Genomic DNA, 20474 nt, shown 5'->3' with positions numbered 1-20474 from the left:
CACTAGCAGTCACATCTGTCTGTCGACTAAAAAAAAGGCATGGGGTTTCTTCCCTCTCTAAAGAACTCTATGGAAATGAAATGTAAGATACAATAAGAAGCCTTTGCACACCACATAATTCACTAATGGAATTTGTTGGCACAAGACAGGACTAGAAAAAGATCAGACACATTAATGGATGCCTATCAACAACAATTACCTAAATACGACGTCCATGTTCAGAGGCATCCGAATACAAGATGATGAGAAAGAAGTGAAGGCTATTAACTTCATGTTCCTCTTGTGTATCCCATTCTTGTTTGGCTCCTTTTCAATAGAAAACGCTGGACTGCATAAGGCTGAACTGAAGTACCATATTTTTCCATGTATAACACCCCCCCATGTATAGCACGCCCTCTATTTTGGGGAAATCAAAATTTAGAAAATGGGTGGGTGGGTGGGAATTGACCAGAGTTGTTGAACTTTTGGGTGGGGTTGCTCTCAGAGTTGTTGAGCTTTTTTGAGTGGAGAACAATGTTGCTCACCAGCCTGATCAATGGACACATCACGGAAGCCATAGGTTCCCTGCCCACAGCAGCGGCCAAACACCCACCCATTGGCCACAGCAACAGCCAATCGAAAGCAGCACTTGTCGCAGGCACCAATCAACAGCGCAATCACCGCTGGCAATCTGCTGCTCACAGCAGAAACCAATCCCCTGTCACCACTATATGCTATCTGTGTATAAGACGACCCACAATTTTTGAGATGATTTTAGCTGGCAAAAAGCTTGTCTTATACATGGAAATTTACGGTATGTCTTTGGTAAAGATATGGCATAATTGGATAAAAACTGTATTCATGCATGTTCCTATCTACCAATGTACAGAGAAGTGGACATTAATTTAATTGCCCCAATATGTGAAGGGAAATTGATCAAAAATGACATCCATAGAAGTTTCATAGAGAACATATGTCCCGCAACAATTATTTTTGCTGCAACTAGACCAGGCATTGGTTCTGCTCATAAACTCTGCAAGGAGACTTGCATCACCAAATACTTGGCGACACTTTCTGGACATGAACTGGAGAATTGCAAAGGTTCATGGTTCCCACACACTCTGGACAGAGGCTGGATGGTCATCTGTCATGGATGCTTTAATTGGGATTCCTTCATTGCAAGGGGTTGGACTAGATGACCCTTGGGTCCCTTCCAACTGTATGATTCTATGGAACACTCTTCCAACAGAAATTCAGGAGATGCATTCTGTTTTAACCTTCAACTGTCTCCTGGAATCTCTTATATGCCGCCAAGCTTATGTGGGCAATTCAGTCATCAATCTCAGGTTTTCTTTTACACGTGGTCTTATTGTATAAAGGAATGGTTGCTGTCAACTTCTTTGATATACCGGTACTTTTATAAACAAACAAATAAAAGCATAATGTAAGTGGAAGGCACACCTTTTAACATTTGCTTGCCCCCATCCAGCCCATCACTGCTTCCAAACACCATTTAATTTCTGGTCTACCTTGCCTAATTTAGGTGAAACAGAGAGCTGGAGCTGGGTGCTTTCAGATAAATGTTAAAAAGCATGGGGGACAAGATACTCTGCTGGATGCAGCTGAACAACTCCCCACCCCACCCCAAGTGCGGAGCAATAGTTTCACTAAAATCATACCTGTACTTAATTTAAATCAATTTATCAGGTCGAAATGGTTTATTTATGGTGTGGGGGAAGAGTATTATTCCTCCTGAAACAGAGAAACTGACATCATTTGTCTAAACCAACGAACAAAATATTTCATGGTAACTACCTTATCCAATGTCATCCCGTGAAAGGCATCACTTTCCACGCAGAGAAAAATGAGCCATATGGTGAAGCACAGATGATGAGTAACGGCGGTCGGGTAGCAAAACAAAAAACAAAGTATCCTGTGACTGCAAGGTGGCATGGTTGCCAATAATCTGCATTTAAAATTAGTACAGGCGGAGAAAAATATTCTGCACATATTTTTCTATTCTTCATAAACGATAGATCGACTAAAAGGTATGTGGAAGAAGCATTCGGAAGAATGATGTAACCATTTAGCCAAATTTAGCCTTATCTGTAAATTCATTTCAAAATTTGACAGGGGTTATTTATTCTCAATATATTGAAAATACACCGTAATGGCTCGTCTTGAGAGCCAGTAAGCACAGTGTTGTTAAATGGATTCCAGTTCTTCATTCTGAATAAAGATCACTACTGGGGCTGTGAAGATGTTTCAAGAATTTGTGAGTATTTAACTCATTCAACAAGAGGGACGTGGGTAGCGCTGTGGGTTAAACCACAGAGCCTAGGGCTTGCCAATCAGAAGGTTGGCGGTTCGAATCCCTGCGATGGGGTGAGCTCCCGTTGCTCGGTCCCTGCTCCTGCCAACCTAGCAGTTCGAAAGCATGTCAAAGTGCAAGTATAGTGGTACCTTGGGTTAAGTACTTAATTCGTTCCGGAGGTCTGTTCTTAACCTGAAACTGTTCTTAACCTGAAGCACTATTTCCGGGTTAGCGGAGTCTGTAACCTGTCTCTCGAGACAGATGATGACAACAACAGCAATGGTCAGTAAACAGCTTCATTCAACACAGCTATCTACTATACTGAAGGCAAGCAGGGAAGTAAGGGAGACTAATAACTTTGGGACTCAATGCTATATGGGAGGTTATGCGTAAGGTGGGAGAAGGTCAAGAGAGCTGCTTTTCTCCTCAAAACACTTGAGAAGAGAGACCTGGATCTGTCACAACACTCAAGTATTTTGAAAGGGAAAGCTGCGACTCATCATTCTTCCTATTTTTTGTGCACAGGTATCAGCACCAGAGTGCAAAATGTCACAGTAGACAGAGACTTACTCTCTGGGACCAATATGCAGTGTTAGAAATGGGGGCAGAATAGCTAGGAACCCAATGGCTTCTTGGACCTGGGTTGTGGGCACCAAAACAGAATATCTAGTTGCCACCGGGAGCGGGAATAGGTAACACTTTTAATTTATTACAGTGGCACCTCGGGTTAAGTACTTAATTCATTCTGGAGGTCCATTCTTAACCTGAAACGGTTCTTAACCTGAAGCACCACTTTAGCTAATGGGGCCTCCTGCTGCTGCCGCACCGCAGGAGCATGATTTCTATTCTCATCCTGAAGCATAGTTCTTAACCCGAGGTACTATTTCTGGGTTAGTGGAGTCTGTAACCTGAAGCGTATGTAACCCAAGGTACCACTGTATTCTGATAAGCATGAATTAATACGCAATTCGCATAAGTGACACGTTGTTAATATCACACTTTTAGCAGACATTGTTAAAACATGTTTTCAAAACACTCTACTCTTTATTGTTAAACTCCTTAACGTATATTTCAAGGCTTCAAAGCACATACATTTGAGTGTCAGCCAAGCGCCAAAAAAATGGCACTCAGACTTTTGGAGGTGCTCGCAAATGGAAAAACTTGAGGTGCACAATGCGCCTGGCCCCCTGCTAATTTCGAACCCTGCCAATATGGCAATGGATATAACTCTAGTGGACATCTGAGAACAGAGGATCCAGTCACCAGGGTTTCACGTTCCCTTCTCGTAGTGTCCCTCTCTGGATTGTAGACATACTTAATATTCAACAAGAAGGCCTTATGTGTTTGACTTGGTTCATCATCTTCCACATAACAAAAACCTATTTCCTAGGTCACCGAAGACAAGCTTTCTTGAGAGGATAGCTGTTGTGATCAATAGTACTGTACAGCAGAAACCCAAGTGACCTCTCTCCTATAGAATCCCTCAGCGAAGGAACCAGCCAAGCAAAATACAACAAACTCCTGGGGAAGAAAGGAAGTGGTTTTGCAGAAATGTTACTTTAGGGTTGCGGCAGGCATGTTTAATTTTATTCCGAGGCATTTGACGTCAAAGGGTGGGAAAGCAGTAACACCGGGGGTGGTGGGATAGGTGTTTAAACCAAACCCCAAAGCTATCGCATATGTGGCATGCAGTACCACTTGCTGAGAGGTTTGTTTGTTTTTACTTGTGAGAGTTACAAAAGAGCTTTGCTTGTTCAGTAAAGCGGCTGTATTGGCGAAAAGGTTAGCGGTTCAAACTGTTGACAGCAAAGCATCAATGAGATGTTCATGAAAACAACCAATATCTGAAGTACAGACAGATAGAAGATCTACATTTTTTTTAAAAAAAAAGACTTTAAAGAAGAATGGGAACTTTTTACAAATGACTTAAAGGAAAAACAAAATGAATTGGACTCCTTGGCAGGTTTTGAATAAACATACACAAAGTTTTTAATTGTTAACATGACAGACAGATAATTGAAGGATCTTTACAATTCTACAATATGCAGAGAATAACAGGTGTTGAAAAATCTGAGAGAGGAGCTGAGGGAAGTCTTGGGGGGAGGGAGGGATTTTCTTGGGGAGGGGGGAGGGAGAAAAAAATGGGGGGGAAGAATGAAGATGATGTGTTTTGATAATTTGCTATGTTGAAATTCATATATATATATATATATATACAGTGGTGCCTCGCAAGATGAAAAGAATCCGTTCTGTGATTCTCTTCGTCTAGCGGTTTTTTCGTCTTGCGAAGCAAGCCCATTGACGGATTAGCGGATTAGCGCTATTACCGGCTTTTAGCGGCTTATCTGCTGATCGGATCAGCTGATAAGCGGCTAGGAAAGGGGGGGAGGGGAAAAAACCCGCAGGAACTCGCAAGGCATTGTCGTCTTGCGAAGCAAGCCCATAGGAAAATCGTCTTGCGAAGCACCTCCAAAACGGAAAACTATATATAATAAGCCCTGTGATAGTTTCTCCCTACCCATAGTAACTTCAGTGTATTAGAATGACAACTATATAGCCAGGGCCATCTTACCCATAGGCGCAAGGGGTGTGGAGCACCCAGGAGCCGGGCTCTCAAGGGCACCAGGCCAAGAGTCCGGGGCCCGAGAGTTGAGTCCAGGGCGGCTCTGAGCCGCGAGTTCGGGGGTGACCAAGCCAGCGAGATGCTGAGGCAGGCGGCCGGCTCCGCCCTCCTGCGCACCTGAGATTGGGCAATGGGGGGAGGGGCAGATCGTTCCACCCCATCACTGCATATGCTTAAGACAACCCTGTACAGTGGTACCTCGGGTTACATACGCTTCAGGTTACAGATTCGGCTAACCTAGAAATAGTACCTCGGGTTAAGAACTTTGCTTCAGGATGAGAACAGAAATCGCGCAGTGGCGGTGCGGCAGCAGCAGCAGGAGGCCCCATTAGCTAAAGTGGTGCTTCAGGTTAAGAACAGTTTCAGGTTAAGAACGGACCTCCAGAACGAATTAAGTACTTAACCAGAGGTACCACTGTATATAGTCATAAATTAATGCATCTAAAACACATTGAGAGGCTTGGTAGAGCAAAATTGTACTGGTAACTCGAGTGAACAATCACTGTATTTTATAATTGATTTTATATTTTTTTACTAGCATTAATAAATTCATACAGAAGGCCTGGAAGAAGGAGAGAAGTAGCTGTTTTCTTGATTTAGGAAGATGTCCTTGCCAGCTCACCATAGGTGGCCATTTATAAGCTTGCTTGAAAGAAACAACCAATAAACCCTAGGAATGGAGAACTTCAGAATGGGAGGGGCAAAATATGGTCCCCAGTCCTCTGTGTCCGGCCCTCTGAACTCTCCCCAAGCCACACCCATTGCTGGACCTGCTCCATTTACTCCAGCTGATTTCCCCTTGTTGAAATGTGTCCTTGTGGACGGATGAAGGGAGATGTGCGAGTGTGTGTGTGTGTGTGCGCGCGCGCCCACAAACTTTTGGCTTTCATGCAACTGGAATGTAGACTACCGTACAAACGTACAAGTCGTATGCATTCCTCCACCAACCTTGACCTCTGGCATACAGGTCCAGGAAGGCTGTCAACAAAGCCAATACAGGATGAATTCCCTGCATTATACCTGACACAGCTCATTCTTCCTCACTTAAAATCAATCAATCCTGTCAGGAGATATGGGCATACCAGATAACATACCAGGCACACCCTGAAAATCCATTATTTTCAACCCATATTTTAAGAGCCAATGTTTCCAGTCCGTAGTTTCGCAAGTGCCATGAGTTTTGTACAGAGCACGTGATTTTCCCAACACTACAGGATTAGGGGGCAGCTCGGCGCACAAAATGAACCTCTGAGTCATTCTGCTATACCTATAACCCAGTTTTCCTAGCATTTAGGATTAGTTTAGAAACCTTGAAAACTACTACAGTGGTACCTCGGGCTACATACGCTTCAGGTTACACACTCCGCTAACCCAGAAATTTTGCTTCAGGTTAAGAACTTTGCTTCAGGATAAGAACAGAAATCGGGCTCCAGTGACGCGGCAGCAGAAGGAGGCCCCATTAGTTAAAGTGGTGCTTCAGGTTAAGAACAGTTTCAGGTTAAGTACGGACCTCCGGAACGAATTATTTAACCTGAGGTACCACTGTACCACTGTACCCCCTTAGCTTTTGTACGGAAACTTTGCCTATTTGACTAATCCACAGTAATTGAACAGAATTTGAATGGAAGGAATTAATACTGCCATTTCTTACAGTAAGGTGCACACAGTTTGTGCTTTTCTGTTTGTTTTCCATTTTTAGAATATCAGCATGGGTGCAGTCATCTCTAAAGAACGTACCACACAATACTGGGAACATTTAAGCGATTAAGACGCCCTATGTGAAAACAACATATTGCACACCTGGTTGTAATGAGACGAAACCTTACCCTATGTCTCCCTGTTGCGCTGTGTCAGCAAAAGTCAATGATATGAGAGGTGTGCATGGAATAAACAGTCCGTGCGAGAACATCAGAACATGATGTATTTTGTTACGTGTACAGAGTGGAGGTGCAATAATTCAACAAGGGATGCTGGAACTACTGCATGATCCACATTTCTGCTAGTTTGTATTTTCACCCTTCTCATATCTTGTTCCGCTGCAGTTAAACTAAGACACCTATGACAGTATATGCAGCTTGTGCATATGTATTCCCAGTGCCGGATTTACATATAAGCTAAACAAGCTATAGCTTAAGGCCCCACTCTCTTGGGGGCCCCCCAAAAAATTAAATGAAATAAACTGGATGTACATTTCCAAAATAGAAGATAAAGAACAAATAAAATAAAACCTTCATACAGCAACATTGTTTTGCGTTGTGTAGGCTCCTATGATGTAAGTAATGGGACCTACCTGCTAGCCTGCTCCCTAAAACATCACTGGTTTGCTCATTTCTATATACAGTGGTACCTCGGGTTAAGTACTTAATTCGTTCCGGAGGTCCGTTCTTAACCTGAAACTGTTCTTAACCTAAAGCACCACTGTGCACAACTACATGGCCAGTCAGACGAACCCAGTGAAGTAAATACAGTGGTACCTCGGGATAAGTACTTAATTCGTTCCAGAGGTCCGTTCTTAATCTGAAACTGTTCTTAACCTAAAGCACCACTTTATCTAATGGGGCCTCCTGCTGCCGCCGCACCGCTGGAGCACGATTTCTGTTCTCATCCTGAAGCAAAGTTCTTAACCAGAGGTACTATTTATGCGTTAGCGGAGTCTGTATCCTGAAGCGTATGTAACCTGAAGCATATGTAACCTGAAGCGTATGTAACCTGAGGTACCCTATACAGTGGTACCCATACATTCTGCATGGACTGGTGGCATGGCAACATGTGCAATTGGCTTTAGATACCTCTTAAAGGTAAAGGTAAAGGTACCCCTGCCCGTACGGGCCAGTCTTGACAGACTCTAGGGTTGTGCACTCATCTCACTCTAGAGGCCGGGAGCCAGCGCTGTCCGCAGACACTTCCGGGTCACGTGGCTAGCGTGACGAAGCTGCTCCGCCGAACCGGCACCAGAGCAGCACACGGAAACGCCATTTACCTTCCCGCTAGTAAGCTGTCCCTATTTATCTACTTGCACCCGGGGGTGCTTTCGATCTGCTAGGTTGGCAGGCGCTGGGACCGAGCAACGGGAGCACACCCCGCCGCGGGGATTCGAACCGCCGACCATGCGATCGGCAAGTCCTAGGCGCTGAGGTTTTACCCACAGCGCCACCCGCGTCCCTTCTTAGATACCTCTTAGGTCCTTAAATTACCGTATAGCATATATTTAACACAAAAAACAGTGGCACTTTGTTGTTGACAAAGGAAAGCTGGGCATATAAAGGGCCCCAATACCTTCAGTAGCTTAGGGCAGTGTTTCCCAACCGGTGTTCCGCGGCACACGAGTGTGCCGTGAGACATCGGCTGGTGTGCCGCGAGATGCCTGGAGGGAGGCGGGCGAGTCGGGCGGCGAGAGGCGGGGCGGCGGCGGCGAGGAGAGGCCGCGCCTCCTGCTGCTGCCTGGCGCTCCTCCTCGCAGCCGGCAGCGCTGCCTGGGCGCCTCCGCGCGACTCTGCCTCGCTGGGTTTGGTCTCCCAGCAGAGACGGGTCACACGCGCCCCTCCCTCCCTCCCTCAGCCTGCGCGGAGGGAGAGCCAGAGAGAGGCATTGCTCCTGCGCGGCGGGAGAGGGAGCAGCCGGAGCGATGCCCCAAACGAGCTGAATTCCGAGCGAGGGACTGAGGGGGGAGGGGAAAAACTTTCACTTTCGTGCGTCCCTCCCGGCGTGACGCTGCGCGCTGACGTCACGGGGCGGGGCTTTAATGGTGGTGTGCCGCGAGATTTTTTTTCAGTAAACAGGTGTGCCGTTGCCCAAAAAAGTTTGGGAAACACTGGCTTAGGGCTTCATCAGGTCTAAATCCGGCCCTGTGTGTTCCTGCAGAATGCAGACAGAAACCTTGCACAGAACGCTCCCTCTTTCCTAGCTGTGCATTACTACTTTAGAGCTGCAGAGACTCCCATTAGATTTGCTAGCTTCAATGCCCTTCATAAATTGTATCTGCTGGGTCATTTGTACACTGTTTACTTTCTTCATATTAATCTTCCTTCCGGGACATGCTACAAAGTGTATTTTTCAGTGCTGAGTCACTTGCCTTTGTATTTCCTTGCAAAACAACAAATCTGGTTAGGATTAATGGCACATCAAACGATACTGAGGGCTGATACTCAACCTCGGACCAAAAGACATTAGAGAATCACAACAGTGGCTCCGGGATTGGAGAAGATTTGCAAACATCTGTTTAGGATGGATGCCAAACACATTTCGTAAGACCAAGTCTGATCTCTTGGTCCCGCTTTGGAATCCTATGGTGGCTGCATTCGGACATGTAAGACTCCCAGGTTCACACATTCTACTCTCCCCTCCCCTGGTGAGGCTATGAGAAGGAGCTGAGAATTATAGCTTCCAGTTCTGTTTCAGATTAACCTTGGTTTAGGGAGTCATCTGAACCATACTGTGGCTATTCTTAACCATGGTGTGTTGTAACGAATCAGCTTCGTAAACCATGGTTTGAAGCACGTTCGTTCCAACAAACTCCAGTTAAGATTAGTATGCTCTAAACTGGTTAATCCAAAAGAGGGGGAAATTTCCAAATTCCTCCTCGTGGCAGCAAGAAGGGGGACTGGGGGTTGGATGAAAGTCTGAGGCTCACTGCAGCTCATTCTCACGATACAGCTGTACATCTAAATAAGGTTCATTTGTCTGAAACACAGCTCAGTTATTTGGGGGGCAACTGCGCTTTCACTAGGGCTTCCTATTTTAGATTCACGTTTCTATTATATTCCTTTAGAATTTTTTTTTTTCATGTGGGCCTCACTTCAGCCTCTTCCCTCTCCTCCACTAATTCTACTACACTCAGCCACAAGCAAGTCTGCTGTTGCTTTATAGCAGGGGTCAGCAAACTTTTTCAGCAGGGGGCCAGTCCACTGTCCCTCAGACCTTGTGGGGGGCCAGACTATTTTGGGGGGGATGAACGAATTCCGAAGCCCCACAAATAACCCAGAGATGCATTTTAAATAAAAGCACACATTCTACACATGTAAAAACACACTGATTCCCAGACAGTCCGCGGACCGGATTTAGAAGGCGACTGGGCCGGAACCGGCCCCCGGGCCTTAGTTTACCTACCCATGCTTTATAGCATTAATTATCCCTTGTTGCCTCTTATGCAAAGAACTTTTGATGAACCAATACCTAGTGCTACCTTTGTGCAATGAAATCCTTCGTCAATACTGTGCTTGCTTACAAGGAAGATAGCTACTGCAACCTGATACAGCCTGACCCAAGGCAGGCTTTATTAAATCTGTTTTTATATGACCATAATAATTTACTGCTTAAGGACCAACTAATCTTTTTCATGTCTGCAGCTAGAAATATATTAACACAATATGGGAAAACAGCTACTAACTTAAGAGGCATGGTGGGATACATTTCTCCACAAGGAGCTACGGTACGTTCCAGTGTCTAATAAAGTATCTCAGAGCACTAAGCCACACAAAAGCCAAAGATAAATTTGTAACTGTATGGTACATTTTTTTTATTCAGTTCAGGTAACTCACAACTTGTGCACATTCAGCTTTAAGTGCTTGACAATTTTTTAAATTGAAAAGGGTGTGGAAAGCAGGCGGGCAACTGGGGAGGGGGGGGGACCTTTGGCAATCCCACCCACCATTGAACCCAATGTGTTTTGACTACACGATTTTGGCTTCCGGCGCTATCCCCCAGAACGTAACCCCAGTGGAATCTTCAGAAACTGAAAAATAAAGTTAAAAAAAATAATACTCATTTTATGAAGCCTCTCTTGACATCTTTTCCTGGAAGCGCCTTATATCAGGGCTGGTTTTATTATGTCACCCTGTACAGCATTTCGCAACACAGTAATTCAATTTTACTAGCAAACCAGAGGTTCAATTGACCCCTTTCCAGCCCTGGGAGGAGCATGGGGAGTGCTTGTGCGACACACCTACACAACGCAGCCGACACACTAATGTGTCGTGACACACAGTTTGGAAAGCTCTGCTATATAGTGTGAGGGACACTGATGACACATGGGGGGGGGGGAATGTGCACCTAGTGAAATTCTGTAGTCTATACAAACTATTACAGGAGCCCGGTCTTTTGAGTATAACTAACCACTACATTAGGGACACGGGTGGCGCTGTGGGTAAAATCTCAGTGCCTAGGACTTGCTGATCACAAGGTCGGCGGTTCGAATCCCCGCGGCGGGGTGAGCGCCCGTCATTCGGTCCCAGCTCCTGCCCACCTAGCAGTTCGAAAGCACCCCTAAGTGCAAGTAGATAAATAGGTACAGCTTTATAGCAGGAAGGTAAACGGCGTTTCCATGTGCGGCGCTGGTGCTGGCTTGCCAGATGCCGCTTAGTCACGCTGGCCACGTGACCCGGAGGTGTCTCTGGACAGCGCTGGCTCCCGGCCTCTTGAGCGAGATGAGCGCGCAACCCTAGAGTTGGACACGACTGGCCCGTACGGGCAGGGGTACCTTAACCACTACATTTATGGTATAGAACTGTCTACATAATTCACCAAATATCTTTAAATGCTTTTGGCTATAACATCATCCAACCCACCTCAACCACCATGAACATCAACGTACCAATAGTACAATGTGGTTCCACTGAAATTCAAAACTGTGCTAGAACACTGACTCTAAAAGTCAAATCATAGAATCATAGAATCATAGAATCATAGAGTTGGAAGAGACCACAAGGGCCATTGAGTCCAACCCCCTGCCAAGCAGGAAACACCATCAGAGCACTCCTGACATATGGTTGTCAAGCCTCTGCTTAAAGACCTCCAAAGAAGGAGACTCCACCACACTCCTTGGCAGCAAATTCCACTGTCAAACAGCTCTTACTGTCAGGAAGTTCTTCCTAATGTTTAGGTGGAATCTTCTTTCTTGTAGTTTGGATCCATTGCTCCGTGTCCACTTCTCTGGAGCAGCAGAAAACAACCTTTCTCCCTCCTCTATGTGACATCCTTTTATATATTTGAACATGGCTATCATATCACCCCTTAACCTCCTCTTCTCCAGGCTAAACATGCCCAGCTCCCTTAGCCGTTCCTCATAAGGCATCGTTTCCAGGCCTTTGACCATTTTGGTTGCCCTCCTCTGGACACGTTCCAGTTTGTCAGTGTCCTTCTTGAACTGTGGTGCCCAGAACTGGACACAGTACTCCAGGTGAGGTCTGACCAGAGCAGAATACAGTGGCACTTTACGGACTTTGAGCCATGCTGTTTTATTTCTAGTTCTCAACTTGTGGTAGCAAAGCCCAGTAAAAAAGTAATAATAATTTCACATCCAGCTAGTTTTTTTGAGGGTGGTATCAAACTTGCCTTATTTTGCCTGTCCGTTAAGATCTAGAATCAAAGATCTAGACTTTTTTATTTAAACATTTCCAAAACGACAATATATAAATGGCCACCACTTTTATGAGCTTGGATAAATGTATCACATTATCAAAATACACCAGCAAAACACATTCATCATGTGCCATTTCCAATAATCGCAACACTCCAACCACACAAATAATGTTTGACTGGATTGCAATTTCTGGAGATGGAACCAAAAAGTTCTTAAATCTTTTAGGAATCATGTGTGCCACTGGAACTTAATTGAGAAGTAATACAATGGATTTATTTGTTTGGTGTCTTAAAGGATTAGCACTTTGTCAGAAAGGGCAAGTCATCTTTAACCTGGAAATGTTCCTTATGTACATTTTTTCCATTGTTTGGTATGTTCAGTACTTGGATATGAGTAGCAAAATTAAGACAGGCTTGCTTTCTCTTGCCATTAGTCTCTGACGTCAGCCCTTCATTTCCAGTATGTTTACTAGCATAGAAAGGCATCTGCTCCCATCTTTAATCGCCCAGAATGGGCAATAAAGCACTAAAGTTATATAAGCAATTTAATAATTAACAGTAGTAGTAATCATCAGCAGATTTTCCACCCATTGGTGTGTCTCCTCTGTTGGAATACCAGGCTTGAAATTATCTCGGCCAGCACAGAAAATGTCAAGGCACATTAATGTTATTTCTGATCACCGAAGAATTGATGCTTTTGGATTATGGTGCTGGAGGAGACTCTTGAGAGTCCCATGGACTGCAAGAAGATCAAACCTATCCATTCTGAAGGAAATCAGCCCTGAGTGCTCACTGGAAGGACAGATCCTGAAGCTGAGGCTCCGATACTTTGGCCACCTCATGAGAAGAGAAGACTCCCTGGAAAAGACCCTGATGTTGGGAAAGATGGAGGGCACAAGGAGAAGGGGACGACAGAGGACGAGATGGTTGGACAGTGTTCTCGAAGCTACCAGCATGAGTTTGACCAAGCTGCGGGAGGCAGTGGAAGACAGGAGTGCTTGGCATGCTCTGGTCCATGGGGCCACGAAGAGTCGGACATGACTAAACGACTAAACAACAACACTTAAAACAGCAGCACCTATTTTCAACAGCAGTCTGCTTCGGACTGGACAGCGACAAACTTTTGAAGAGAAATTAAGACAGGAGGTCAATAAGCAGGAAAATATGAAGGGCATCTTCAGATTGAATAAACCTTAACTTCTGCTTCTTCTCCAAGAAGCAGCTAACGTCACCAAGAAATGCTTTATCAGCAAATCCAGCTGCACCCCTTGCAGGCGGCAGTGTCCAACGGCATGTTTCTTCAGGCAGTTTTAATACTTCCCACATGCACTTCCCACTTCCGCATCAACCGAGACTGCTTCCAAAGCCATCCTGGAACTGAGATTGGCTACTCAAGATCACACGGTACCATTGGGTACCTACCCTAAGTGTAGCATATGAAGCAATTCAAAATGCTTGGCTCGTGAGCGAACATCTCTCCTCCCCTGGCTGCCTCCCTGACTTCATCCCACATTGTTCAGGAGAGCCCTTTGACCCTCCAGAGAGATTTTTTGGGAGGGGAGGGAGGTGCAAGAGGCTGCACGGGGCAGGGAAGGAAATAGTTTACTTCCATGAACATCCTTAACTTGTGTTATAGGAATTCCAAGGTCACACACACACACACACACACACACACACACATTAATATAAGGTAAAGGTAAAGGGACCCCAGACCATTGGGTCCAGTCGTGGCCAACTCTGGTGCTCATCTCGCTTTATTGGCCGAAGGAGCCGGCGTACAGCTTCCGGGTCATGTGGCTAGCATGACTAAGCCACTTCTGACAAACCAGAGCAGCGCACGGAAATGCCATTTACCTTTCCGCTGGAGTGGTACCTATTTATCTACTTGCACTTTGATGTGCTTTCGAACTGCTAGGTTGGCAGGAGCAGAGACCGAGCAACGGGAGCTCACCCTGTTGCAGGGATTCGAACCGCCGACCTTCTGATCAGCAAGTCCTAGGCTCTGTGGTTTAACCCACAGCGCCACCCGCGTCCCTAATATAATATGTTCATAAATGTTCATAAATGTACAAGGCAAACACATACATAAGTATATAAACCATGTGTCTGAAATAGTACTGGAGAACAATCCTGAAGCCATTTTGACTCTCCCAAACTCAGCTCAAATATTTCTTTGCAAGGATGAAGGAAATGGAAAAAGCTTTCCAATTGTCTTTGGTCTGGAGGGGCTTACACCTCCCTGGAAATACAGTCTGGCAAGTATCCCTTAAACTGAGCACACCATCAATATGCACCATCAATATGCGTAAGAGATTCAGGAACTAAGTATTTACCATCTCAAAGGAATGGGCCAGGCTACCCAGAAAAGGCAATCAGATATGGCATTATCCTGGCAGACAGGAGAGAAGCAACACACTCAAATTTCTGCTGGGGACCACCTCCTGTGTATGATGTTTTTCTTGGGGAGGGGGGTCTTGCGCTACAGGGGAGGCAATTTCAAATGTCTATACAGTGGACCCTCTGGATATGAACTTAATTCATTCCAGGGGTCCGTATGTACCCCAAAAACTCAGCATCTAAGAGGAACCACTTCTGCGCATGAGCACGGCGCGATAGAATGCTTCTGCGCATGCAGCAAAACTGAAGGTAACGTAACCTGAGGATACGCTGTATAAGAGCTTGGACACCACTGTTCTGGGTTCCTCCTCCATCCTGCACGGGGGGGGGGGGCACCCTGTTGCAACAGTTTAATAAAGATCAGGCTTACTAGCTGCTTTGCTTCTCGATATTCTCTGGCTGGCCTCTGCTATTTTCTCCTACCGATAGAAAACCTACATAATACGGACTTTATACGGGCTCCTGGATACCCCGTAAGGGATAAAGGAGCGTTTTTTTCTTCTAACACTTGTATTAGCATCCAAGTCAGTATCATTATGAGCACTCCCTTAATCCTCTCCCTAACCCAGCCTTCTCCCCAAATATGCAACTTCCACATATTTCAACATATTAATCTTCCACATTCTAAACAAAAGGGTGGAAAGCTGCTTCGGTTTTAGAGGCGATTCCAATGCATTTTAAAATTCACCCCCATTCCCACAAGACTCTTTTAAAGCTTTCCCTGAGGATTCTTGTTTTCCGAGGACAATGGAGTTGATTTGAGGTTTTGGGTTCTTAGGTTATTACACTACTTTGCAATTCCCTCCTGGCCAATGTGTGCACCCAAGTGTTAAATGTGTTGTGACATGCCACCTGAAGCGACAAAAGAATATTTACTTGGCTGAATTAACACATTGTACTTCAGTGGAAGAAAATGGCCACATCTTACAGAAAATCTAAACGTGACACAATCAAATTCCATCAGAAAACATTGATGGGTATTAGGGATCAAAGTGCTTCTGTTTCCAATGCCTGAAAATTTTATATTTCTATGATGCATACCTTTTTTACTCAGGTAAATATTCTTTTCTACTGTGGTGCCTAGGACAGAAATCCATCTTAGTGGAATTTGCCTGCTACTCTCACCTCTATTCCTGGAAATATCCAAAGCAGCCCTATCCTACAAAGCTGTTATAAGGGGTACAAAATAAACATTTCATACTGCTATAGCTTGGGATTGTTTTATCATGTTGCCATGTTTGTTCATTCTGTTGGTTTTATGGTGGATTGAATTGAGTTGATTATGAGTTGTTTTAATATTTGCAAATTTTTGGATTGTTAGCTGCCTTGGGGGGGACTACTTTTTCTTTCTTAAAGGAGAGTGCAAACAATTTAAATAAATAAATTAAATGATACCTTCTATGTTCTCCAAACATTTCTGTTCCCCATTGTGTTCATGTCAAACTTCTATCATGCAAGAATGACAGAAAGGCAGGTAGTAGATACCCAGAGCAAAGCATCAAAATTGCTGCAGAACATACTCGCAGGCTTCAAGTTTACCGGTATTCCCAAACTGTGAACATTTGCGCACACAACACTTTGTGAGTTCCCCTCCCCACACTTCACAAGAAATGCTATGCTGTCAGTTGAGTCTTTGGGCTTTGTTGTTGCGCCTTCCTGACCAAGAATCTCTAAAAACATCATTTTAGCCTAATCTTCTCTATTCTCTCTAACTGTTGTATAACCTTCCCTTATGAAAACTTTCATGAAACGAAGTGATTTGTTTTCAAACCGCTTTACGTTTGCTCACTGCCAGTTAATAACTCCGGCTAGACTTTGTTTCTTTGTGTTGTGGTTCTTAACTGTATACCATTCGGCAATATCAAACATGGTGAATAAATTCAAACAAACATGGGAAACAATTCAAACAAACACAAGCCCCTCTTAAGTCTCACTTTTCTGCAGTAAGTTCAACTCTCTTCTCTGCTGAAATCAAGACTTCAAAGCATGGTGAACTTTGGCTAGATCCCTGGTGGGTGCTCTACACAAATACTACCTATAGTTTTATGACCTGGCTCTGGCAAGATCACACACCTTTGCCTGTCCTCCCATATTACGAAAACAAATTAGGGTAATAGAAGGCTATGCATTAAACGTAAATAACAACTCAAGTACAATGAGAAGAATTGGAAGTCTTATTTAGAAATTCAATGAACGATTGTATAATAATGCAAATTCTTGTTTTGTATGTGTGTGTTTTTTCCTCTTTCTTTTTTTCTTTTTCTTTTTTCTTTTTATGTATGTATGTATATATGTATATATATATTGGGATGTGGGTGGCGCTGTGGGTTAAACTACAGAGCCTTGGACTTGCCGATCAGAAGGTCAGCGGTTCGAATCCCCGCGACAGGGTGAGCTCCCATTGCTCGGTCCTTGCTCCTGCCAACCTAGCAGTTCGAAAGCACATCAAAGTGCAAGTAGATAAATAGGTACCACTCTAGCGGGAAGGTAAACGGCATTTCCGTGCACTGCTCTGGTTCACTAGAAGCGGCTTAGTCATGCTGGCCACATGACCCGGAAGCTGTACGCCGGCTCCCTTGGCCAATAAAGCGAGATGAGTGCCGCAACCCCAGAGTCGGTCACGACTGGACCTAATGGTCGGGGCCCCTTTACCTTATGTATATATATTTGTATTTTAATTCAATAAAGATGATTTTATAAAAGAAAGCTGTGGCCTATAATTGCTAAACAATGGTTGGAAAGGGTTGAATCTACGCTATTTACTACTGGGATGTGAATTTTGAGAAATGAAAGCAGAAACACTGATTTCATTACTATCTGTGCTGAGTTGAATTGCTTCATTGAGAATATGTACTATACAGAACCACTGAACATTACCCACTGGGGTCATGTGTGAACGGAGCCCTAATTCTGCCTTTCTTCCACAGGTTCAGAAGCCCTTTCAAAGAAGCAATTCTCAAAGGCAGAAAACATTTAATGACACGTTTAAGCCAGGGAGTTGCTGTGCGTGTGAAGTTTAGCAATATGCCTGCTTAATTGTATTTTTTCCTGACAGGCAACCTGGCTGGTGGCCGAAGGCAAACACTGTGTCGAAACTGCTCCTGCCTTGAACTGTCCTATATTTCTTCTGCGCAATCAGCAGCCTTACTCACTGGCATATTCTACGTGCTTTTGCTGTATTCTGCATCCCAACATAATAGGCCCTTTGTTCTGAAAATACTGGAAATATGATGACTACAGTGTTAGATGTTTTTTTAAAAAAGGAAAAACTCTGCAGAGTTCGTGCTGCTCAACTTTGTGACTCCTTTCCAATTCCAAGATATCCTTTTCTCTTCTTTGTATTTCCCTGTCCTCTTTTTCAGTGAAAAGCTTTGCTCTTCGGTTTAGGTGTGAACACCGCACCTTTCCTTCTTATCTCACCCAGGCAACTCCTGAAGGGGGGGGGAACACTATTGGGGAGAGTAATTGGAGTACCTCGTGTTCTGTTCCTGTTGGGTATTTGAAGCCACTTCAGCAAAGGCAATCATTTGTCAGATGAAGACTTAAATGGAGGGGTTTTCTGCCACTGCAAAGATATACAATGCATTGCCTGGATGCAGACCTATTTCTTTTTCCTTTGGAGTTACTTCGATAAAATTCAGGGCCTTGGACCACCAGCAGTAACTGAAGGCTGCGAACCAAAAGTGTAGCTGAAGTGCAGCTGCTATTTCTGCACTATACATCTAACCACCTATTTGTTGTTCCTTTGACAGAATCACCATAATAATTTCACTCAGGTTCTACAAAGGAGGTTTGCAAACACATGAGTGTACTTAGGGGTGGAGAAGGAGGTAGAAGAGGAGTCTTCTTGGAGATGATGTCTCTACACCTATTGCCTGGGCTCCTGGATAGTTATCAGACACCCACACACCCAAGGGAGCAGAGGAGCACTCCGGCAGGATCTTCAAAGATGATGGTGAAGTGCCCAGATAGCCATCTCCTCAGGATGAAGGTGAAGCTCATGAAAGCAACTGCTTGGGTCAGAGTCTGGCTGAGAAGCCAGGAGGGAGGGAGCCTATATAAGGTCTCAGTCTAAACTGAGCAACTGCTGAAGCAACAGTTCCCTTGAAGCTCCAATACTTGACCTTTCTTAAGCCTGGTAGCAGATGAAGTGTCACAACAAATCATCTGAAGGAGCGTCTCCACCCCCATCGTTCAGCCTCCTGAGGTCCAGCTCTGAGGGCCTTCTGGTGGTTCCCTCACTGCGAGAAGTGAGGTTACAGGGAACCAGGCAGAGGGCCTTCTCCATAGTGGCGCCCACACTTAAGAACGCCCTCCCATCAGATGTCAAGGAAATAAACAACTACAGTGGTGCCCCGCAAGACGAATGCCTCGCAAGACGAAAGAGTTTTCCGTTCTGGGGGTGCTTCGCAAAACGAATTTCCTATGGGCTTGCTTCGCAAGACGACAATGTCTTGCGAGTTCCTGCTGGGGTTTTTTTCCTTCCCCCCTTTTTTCTAAGCCGCTAAGCCACTTATCAGCTGATCCGATCAGCAGATAAGCCGCTAAAAGCCGCTAATAGTGCTAATCCGTTAATGGGCTTGCTTCGCAAGACGAAAAAACCGCTAGACGAAGAGAATCACAGAACGGATTCTTTTCGTCTTGCGAGGCACCACTGTACAGTCATACATCATGTTACGTTCTTTCAGGTTATGTCCCGTGGCGACCCGGAAGTACCAGAAAGGGTTACGTCAGGGTCGCCACGGAGTGCAACCCAAGAACGCTCAACCTGAAGCAACTTTAACCCGAGGTATGACTGCATACCCATTTTTTTATGGTTTGAATGATTTCTAATGCAGTACCGCATGGAAAGCTCTGCTAAAAATCCAAACAGACTAGATCTACTGCCCTCCCTTTTTTTTGACACACAAACTATGTGACAAGGATAACTGTGACTTTAAAGATGAATGGGAACCTTTTACGAAATATTTGAAGAAACAACAATACAAACTGGACTCTTTGGCAGGTTTTGAATAAACATTCACAAAATCTTTGTTGGTAATATATAGACAGATAAATTGAGGATCTTTACAACTCTATAACATGCAGATGAAAATATATGTTGAGAAACCAGAGATAGGAGCTGAGGGAAGTTGGGGGCGGGGATGGGAGGGTGGGTATATGTTTTGGGGGGGAGGGGTTGGGGGGAAATAATGTGGATGAAGTATTTTTGTTGAAATTATTGTGTTGAAATTATATATATATATATATATATATATATATATATATATATATATATGCTTTCGTAGATTTTCACGGGTACAGGAATGCAGGTTTTGGTGTCCTCGGGTGTCTTCCCGTGTAAAAGTTGGGGTGTCTAGGCGACGTTTCGACGAGGTCTCACTCGTCATCTTCAGGCTGGTGCTTTCGGCTTCTTGTTACTGGAACAGAGCAGGATCTCAGTGTTTGAGTTCCTATAAATACTGTTGAGGGGGTGTGGTGTATAGCCTCCAATGTTCTGGGCAGAGAGGAAGTTCCCAGGCTAGTGTGCCTTTTCTTCTTTTGTTCCTTAATTACTTGAGGGATATCTTGAGTGATTTCTTGGGTGATATTCTGAGTACCACTTAGGTGGGTCATTAGGTGTGGATTAGTTGCTAAAGCCTTCGTGTCTTGACATCTTGAGCTTTGTGAAGAGTTTTTCTGAGAAGATGGCTGTACTGCACTTAGTTGTGCTCTGGCTTGGCTTCGTGTATAGGGGCGAGCTGTGGTTTTGTGTCCTGTGCCAGCCAGATCTGTGTAGGGATTGCAGGGGGGTGCAGCATCCGG

The 20474-nt window shown here is 44.7% G+C and overlaps 1 protein-coding gene and 1 long non-coding RNA gene across 3 annotated transcripts in view; one reads left to right on the top strand and one right to left on the bottom strand.

Annotated features, from left to right (window-relative positions):
• The window catches only part of ANKH (ANKH inorganic pyrophosphate transport regulator), a 137098-nt gene that overhangs the window by 85973 nt on the left and 30651 nt on the right, over nucleotides 1–20474 (bottom strand). The gene's annotated exons all lie outside the window — the stretch shown is intronic.
• On the top strand, nucleotides 1240–7049 carry LOC310713730. The gene is made up of 3 exons (XR_014529434.1): nucleotides 1240–1325; nucleotides 1838–2027; nucleotides 6616–7049. It is a non-coding gene; the product is annotated as an uncharacterized lncRNA (long non-coding RNA).

This window comes from Podarcis liolepis (genome assembly GCF_965112155.1).
Source record: "Podarcis liolepis genome assembly, chromosome: 8".
Classification (NCBI taxonomy): domain Eukaryota; kingdom Metazoa; phylum Chordata; class Lepidosauria; order Squamata; family Lacertidae; genus Podarcis; species Podarcis liolepis.
The sequence above is the reverse complement of the archived record's forward strand: the minus strand, read 5'-3'. Positions and strand labels throughout refer to the sequence as shown.